This window comes from Sphaerodactylus townsendi, linkage group LG13 (genome assembly GCF_021028975.2).
Source record: "Sphaerodactylus townsendi isolate TG3544 linkage group LG13, MPM_Stown_v2.3, whole genome shotgun sequence".
In the NCBI taxonomy this organism is placed as follows: domain Eukaryota; kingdom Metazoa; phylum Chordata; class Lepidosauria; order Squamata; family Sphaerodactylidae; genus Sphaerodactylus; species Sphaerodactylus townsendi.
Window position 1 is genome coordinate 40,128,135 of NC_059437.1, and position 7,782 is coordinate 40,135,916.

The 7,782-nt window shown below is 48.0% G+C and overlaps 1 protein-coding gene across 3 annotated transcripts in view; it reads right to left on the reverse strand.

The window, feature by feature from the left end:
* The window catches only part of SLC8B1 (solute carrier family 8 member B1), a 37,996-nt gene extending 30,458 nt beyond the window's left edge, over window positions 1–7,538 (reverse strand). The window contains exon 1 of one of the 3 annotated variants that reach the window (XM_048513682.1): window positions 7,498–7,538. The gene's annotated coding sequence lies outside the window, so the exon portion shown is untranslated. The other 2 variants (XM_048513683.1, XM_048513681.1) reach the window with 2 other exon arrangements.
* Between the last annotated feature and the right edge of the window lie 244 nt (window positions 7,539–7,782).

The window sequence follows — 7,782 nt, forward strand, 5'->3', positions numbered from 1 at the left end:
TCACATCTCAGAAGCTGGTGGCACAAACTGCCTGGTGATGTCAGGGTATGTCAATTCCACAGGGTATGTCAATTCCACAGGGCCTGCGAGACGTTGCCAGGCCTTTCCCTACTAGCCAGCTGGATAATTATAACACGTTTTGATCTCCAGGGGAGGATGGAAGGATGGATGGCGGAAAGAATAAATGTATGCCATCTACCTTAGTGTTTTTAAAATTTTTGAATTTGAAATCTTAAGTTTTAAATTATTAATAGTTAGGATTCATATTTTAATGTTTCTTGTTTAATATATGTTGTAACACACCCAGAACCCTCCAGGAATGGGGCGGGATATAAAAACGACAAAATAAATAAATAAGTAGAGATATGTGCGACATAATCCTTTACAGTAAAGGCTGATTTGTTCAGCAGAAAGTCTTAAGCAGGTCTAGGCTCAACAGCGTAGGTACAGGAAAGACGAGAAGGAAGTACTTCGCCTCCCACATCGTACAATTAATGTATGAAATTCATTACCACAAGATGTAGCAACGGCTGTTTGCTCAAATCGCTTTTTACAAACAGAACTGGGCGTGCCGGCACAGGAGAGAGATATCAATAGTGATCAACCGCCATAGTTAAGTTGAACCATCAGGCACCAAGACACTGTACCTTGAAGCTTAACCGTGGGGCAGTGAGAACAAAAGAATCACAAGGATTGTGAACTTGATGGCAAGGCCCTACTGTCCAGTCCAGCAATGACAATTCATATCCTCTACATTTTCAGACCAATCCTTTATTATCTGCTCACATTTACACAACAATAATTTTTAAAAGGCTATCAATTGTCCAAGGCTTTCAAGGCCAGAATCAATTGGCCGTCATGGCTGGGGTCTGGTAGCATCTGCTCCTAAAGTTTTGCTCGCATCTACGGCGAGCATCTTCAGAGACACATCATGGTAAGATATGTTTTAATCCATACAGCCGGGAAAACCCACAACAGGCAGTCTATCAATAAGGATTAGCTAGATCAGTCTGTGGAACTTCCTGGCCAGAGACAGTCTATCCTTGAGCACCAGATGCAAAAGGCAAACAACAAGGAAAGGAAGTCACTTCCTTCCTGTGATTTTCCAAAGGCATCTGATTTGGAAGGAAACAGGATGCTGGCCCTTGGGTCCGATCCCGCAAAAGCAATTCTTCCGCCCCCATTCACTCCCTTGCAGGCCAAACCACGTCAAGCAACGCCTTGACTGGTCATCAACAATAAACAACCTTGCTCCACCCACGTTTCTAAGGAGGGGCGGGGGGGCTATATTTATTTCTTTATACTTTGCATTTATATCCCTGCCTCCATCTCCTGCTAAGAAAGCCCAGCGCCCAGGTGGGCACCTGACTCTCGCCCCCCTACCCCCGGTCTGGCATTGCCACTGGCAGAGACTGCAGGGCGCTGCGATCCTCCCCATGCAAATGCAGCATGCAAGATACCATGTGCGGTGCCGCACCGGAGCAAGGATTGCCCCGCAGCCTGGACGGAGCCGAGCCTCGCAGCCCATGCATGCCGCACCTGTGCGCCAGCTGCCTTCTCGCAACTCACCCGCCACAGACCCAGCTTCTCGGCCCCTGATCCGCTCCCTACAGCCGGCGAAAATAAACCATAACTCCGCCTCGTCTTGCCTTGCCAGCTCAGCCCCAGCCCTCTGCAGCGGCTTAAAGGGGCAACGTGCCATTTTCCTTTAGAGGCCGACGGCTCTCGTTGGTTCCTTCCTTAAGGGCCACCCCGCATTGCAATGGGGTGTTGTTTTATGCCACCTGCCTTGTGCATCGGAGGTGCCACAAGACAGCCTCGACTGGTTGCTCCGCTGAAATTTGCCGTTTCTGGGCAGCCATGCAAATTCATAAGGCTCCCGCCTGTTTTTCTTCCCGGTTAGGTCTCCGGGGGCAGTTCAAAGGATTGCACATCTGGTGTGCGTGACGCCATAGACATCAGAACACCTGGTAGCCCAGATGTGGTTGTGGTTACAGGCCAACGAGGAGGCGTCCTCTGAATAAGGGGAGGAAAGAGAGCGATACCACGCAGAAGGGGTGCAAGATTTACAGGCAGGACCAGACTGCCAGCTTCCAACCTTTGGGCGTACATCATGGGAAAACTGGGACATTAGAGGAAGCATCTTGCTCCCACTCTACCACAAAAATGGCCAGGAGATCTTGGACCAGTCACTCTCAGCGTTGCCTACCTCACAGGGCTGTTGTGAGGCTCAAATATGGAAAGGGAATAATATACATTGTTGTGAGTCCCATGGATGAAAGGGAGATAAGAAATGAAGTTTGCCCAAGGAAGATTAGTCCCTTACCCATTCTCCCTTTAAAGTCATATTAATTAGGCTTTTTAAAACTACCCCCTTCCCCAAACAAATTCCTGTTCCTCAAATGGAAATAGTTATGTCACAAATTAAATGCCGAGTGGGTGGGGGATATCCTAGGTCAGTGATGGCGAACCTATGGCACGGGTGCCAGAGGTGGCACTCAGAGCCCTCTCTGTGGGCACGCGCAAACAGAATTTGTCATGTGGGGGGGAAATTGCCCTCCCCCCACATCTAGGCTGGCCTGGGCCACTGGGCTCGATTATTAGCGTTAAACCTAAGACCTAGTTTTGGGGAAGCAGTGTCGGTAACCCTGTTAAGCGCTGTTAAACCCCACTGATTTTCATGCGAAGAACTAAAGCGTGATCCTTTACCTGGGAGTAAGCTCAGTTGCTGGCAATGGGGCTTGCTTCTGAGTAAACCCTCCTAGGGTCATGATTCACCCGTTGGAAGAGTTGCCCGGTTGCTTCAAAGCAAAGCCATTGACTACCACCAAGCTTACTCCTGAGTAACACACGCCTCGGAGCCAACCGTTTTTTTCTAAAGGAAAACTCAGTATTCAGGTTAAATTACCGTGTTGGCACTTTGCAATAAATAAGTGGGTTTGGGGCTGCAATTTGGGCACTCGGTCTCGAAAAGGTTCGCCATCGCTGTCCTAGGTAAACAGTGCTCTGCATGATCCATTGCAACCAACATCCCCACCCTCGTTATAGCTCTGTTCTGAAGGAATCACCCTCTCTGGCTTTTACATAGTGAAGCTATAGGAAAATTTCCCCCCCATAGGATTGCAGTTTTTCATGCACAAGAGCACTGCCAGGAGGGAGGGGGAAACACCCTAGAATCTAATACTTTAAAAGGACTGCAGAGCCCTGGAAATACACCCCTTACCCACAGAACAGGGGTTCGGGGTTGGAGCAGTCAAAACAACAGCCCAGGTGGGTGGCCCAAAGAAAGCAAGCAGAGTAGTGCTCCTGCAAGTATGGCACAGGTATTTACAAGAGGATCAGTCACAGCCCAAGCAACTTACAAATAGACACAACGCTGGGACAGGAAGAAAAACAACCACCAACAACTCCCTAGCAAAAGTAATAGGGGATTTTCAGCCAATGAAAGATCTAGACTACCAGTAGCTATCAATTAAGACACAACAACATTCTTGCCCAACCTGCATAGCAGGTTTATTTTCTGGTGCATCAGACATATGAAACCACTTTTATGCCACTTTACACTTTATTTGTGCTTTCAGCTACCAGTGGTGGCGAACCTATGGCACGCGTGCCAGAGGTGGCACTCAGAGCCCTCTTTGTAGGCACGTGTGCTGGTCGCCCCAGTTTGGGCACTCAGCAGTGACATAGTGCCAAGGAGGTAAGGGGTGTACGAAGCACTGGGCGCATGCCCCTGCGGGGCCAAGGCAGGGGCGTTCTGGGAGTGTGGTAGGGGTATTTTATGGCATTCTGGGGGCATTCCAGGGCAGGTGGGGGCATGGTGGGGGCACAGGGTGCCCACGCGCCCCAGGCACAGTTTTCCCTTGCTCCATCCCTGGCACTTGGTCTCTAAAAGGTTCACCACCACTGTTCTAGAACTTCCATTATTTACAACAGAAGACACCAGTGTGGTGACTGTGGGTGCCAAAGCACTTATCAGGACCTTTCCTGGTACCTGCCATATGTTTTTAGGGAGGGATCAAGTAGGGTCTTTTCCTACCAAGGTTTATGATAGGTCATTGGAGATTTGATTGGCTGTGCAGATTTTTTTTAAAAAAAATGTTGGTCTGGCCACAGCTGCCACCACTGTATAAGGATCTTCACAGTGTGGCTAAAAGTCAGCTGTGGCACTTCCTGTAGTGGCCATCTTTTGGTGGTACCCACCATGCGGTACTACCTCTTCCGATACCCTACCCCAGGTGTCTTCAAAAGTGAAGCATAATAAAAACACAGAATGCCAGAAAGGTTGCTAACAATAAATGATTAAAAACTCAGTCGGAGCATAACACTTTGGCCCCTTCCGCACACGCAAAATAATGCGTTTTCAAACCACTTTCACAACTGTTTGCAAGTGGATTGTGCCATTCCACACAGCTTCAAAGAGCACTGAAAGCAGTTTGAAAGTGCATTATTCTGCATGTGCGGAATGAGTTTTTGAGTCACTAAAAATAAGCCCAGTTCTCAGGCTAGAAACAGACTCATCTGTTTAAGTCAATGCGCATAAAAGAGTGTTGTTCTGCTTACATTGCCCTGTTATGCTCTGCAGAGACTGGGTGTGGTTAGCCTGCTAAAGAAAAATAATTTCAGTCAGTCGGGATTTATTTCAATACAAAATCAGGTCCAGATTTGTTAAGAGATTTGCACTATTCTGTTGGCACGTCCAAGTCATCACTCCAAGGGAACGGTCCACGCCCACTCTGACGGGATTCTTTGGATTGATTTTTGTTGTCATGTGTCGGGACAAGTTTATTGTACAATTATCTCTCTTGCGTCTTTGTACCTTGCAGATTCTTGCCAGGGGAAAATAACACTACTTGCATTGTGCTCCAGCACTTGGGAATTTATCCCATAAGAAATGAGTTTATTTTGCAAGTGCCACAGTGCACAGTCACCTGGGTAGCTAACCCTCTAAAAAAATCTTTATAGTTCTCCCCTCATTTGAACAGAAATGATCACATTCTAGATTTGCGAACAGAAAAGCCCCGGGGTTTTTTCCCCCCTTTGCGTTTGGATGGAGTAAAACCACCACATGTGAACAAATATGCCCAAAAGTGTAACCTCTGTAGCTAAATTTCTCCTCGACACATTGGAATAATTTATGTTGATTTGATAATGTCTCTCCTTTCTTCTTACTTTTTCTTTTTAATGCCTAATAAAGGTTTGTTGAGTTGAGCTGATGATCCAGAAACTTCAGCTGATGCAACATGTGACAGCTAATTTGTTATAAGGGGCTAGTTGGTGGAACCACATTAATCTTATTCTGAGGCCCCTTTTACTGACTCTCCGTTAGTTTCCAGATCAAATTCATGTTTGCCCAGATGTTATTGACTACAGTTCCCATCATCCCCTGCCACTGCCAGCATCATAACATAACATCTGGAGGGCCATGAGTTTGACACCTGTGCTTTAAAATCACCACTAGTCTCTGCAGGCTCCATGCAGCGAATTCTTTATTCTCAGCAAAGCCTGTTATCTGTACCCCCATCATCTAAGGCACTTTCTACCACATTAGACTTTTTCAATGGCTGCCCCATGTCTATGGAATAAACTCATGGGGAAAAAAGTCAGGACCATCTACTTTGCAGAAAGCTGCAAGACTAGAGTTTCCTGGGAGCCTGTGGAGCAGCCTGAGCAAAGGGGAATATCCTCTTAGTGGGGCACAAGGTTTTTTCCTGTCGTCACATCTGACTTATGACGATCCTTTGAGATTTTCAGGGCAAGAGATGTTCAGAGATGGTGTGCCATTGGCTGTCTCCTTGTCATGACCTTGATCTTCTGTGGAGGATACAGCCAGGCAGTGGTGGGATCCAAAAATTTTAATAACAGGTTCCAATGGTGGCGGGATTCAAACAGTGGTGCTGCCGCACACACGCACCTCCAGTCCCTATTGGGCAGGGAGGTTGCTTTAGTAACCCCTTCTCGGCACTCAGAAAAAATTAGTAACCACTTCTAGAGAAGTGGTGAGAACTCGTTGGATCCCACCTCTGCAGCCAGGGCCAAATCTGCTTAGCTTCTGAGATCGGATGAGATCAGGCTAGCCAGGAGCGATCCGTGACAAGAGTCTTCTTTTTCTGCATGTTTCTTACCACACGCAGGCTTCTTGCATTCTTATCTTAGTCGTGAGTGGTTCCACATCAGCTGTTTAGTACGGACATTTTTGTTAATCATCAAATTAAATCGGACGATCCAGATGAAAAGGATGGCAGTCCGCTGCATTCCAGATGTTGTCAGAGCTGGCGTGGTGTAGTGGTCAAAAGCAGTGGACTCTAATCTGGTGGACCAGGTTTGTTTCCCTGCTCCTACACATGAAGCCTTCTGGGTGGCCTTGGGCTAGTCATCTGTATCACAATTCTCTCAGAAGTCTCTCAGCCCCACCTACCTATGCCTATGTGTGTGTGTGGCGGGGGGGGGGGAGATGGAAAGTGATTGTAAGCCGCTTTGAGACTGTATTGTCGAAGGCTTTCACGGCCGGAATCGCTTGGGTGCTGTGCGGTTTCCGGGCTGTATGGCCGTGTTCTAGCAGCATTCTCTCCTGATGTTCCGCCTGCATCTGTGGCTGGCATCTTCAGAGGATCTTTGAGACTCCTTACAGGTAGAGAAAAGCAGGATATATAAGCCAACATTCCTTTTTCTTCTTGGTGCTGTTATTCAAAGACTATTTTCCAGACCTGATTTCGCCACAGATGCAGGCGAAACGTTAGGAACAAGATCTACCAGACCACGGCCACACAGCCCAGAAAACCCACCACAACCAGTTATCCTTTTGTGTTTGCTGGTCCCTTTTCTATCCTGCACCTCTCTTTGATGGCATAACAGCACCTGCAAGACAGCAGGGGCTTATCACTTGGGTCCTCCTGACATAAGAGATTTAGGAGATGAACAGGTCAACACTGCGGTGTGGTGACGTCTTGTTAAATTGCTCTCCGGTTATCACATGCTGAGACTGAACCCAGTCGCCGGGGGGGGGGGGGCGATGGGTTCATGCCAGAGGAACTTGTTGTGTTCAAGAGTCTTCAAGACAGTTCCATTGGAGGAGCAGACAAGGCCTCTTGATGGCTCAAGGAGTGTGTAAAAAACCAACAAACAAGAAGTACTTTGACAAGATCAAGGCGGGGTCTGCAAGAGCAGCTACCCTTTGAAAGCCCCGTTGTTTGCTCCCTGCCTTAGGGACATCAGAACCCGGGTGGGTCAAGAAATCTCTTTCTACAAGCTGCAAGCATGCCCGGCTCTTGAGCGCCCTTTTCTTGAAACTCTTTCCATGGGTAACAGTCAGTGTTGCCAAATGCTTTCCTATTTGTGGCTGGCTCCGCCTCCGGGTAGGAAACTAGCTGTATTTACAAGGCCAAAAGGGAAACTAGTCTTATTTACAAGCCCAAAATGGGAGGTGCCAGTCTTCTCACAGTGGAGAATCTTTAACTTCTGCACGCTCACCTTGCAGCGTTGCTCATTTGGACTTACCGGTTTCCCTGCAGCCTTTTCTGCATGTCAGTTTATTCTGTATGCTGTTATTACATTGCTTTTGCTTTCTGTGTCGTGCTTTTGTTTTGGACGCACCTTTGCAAAGCTATGGGTTGCCTCTGCGACAAAGAGACGGCTAGGCTGGAAAGACCAGTTTGGTCAGGTGCACCAGGACACACCTGAAACGTTACTCTCTGGTAAGGGAGCCAAGGCGGGGGTGCTGCCGGGGCAGCTCTGGCCTCCTTGCGGGGGATGTCGTCGCCGGCACAGTGGCCGCCCCCTCCG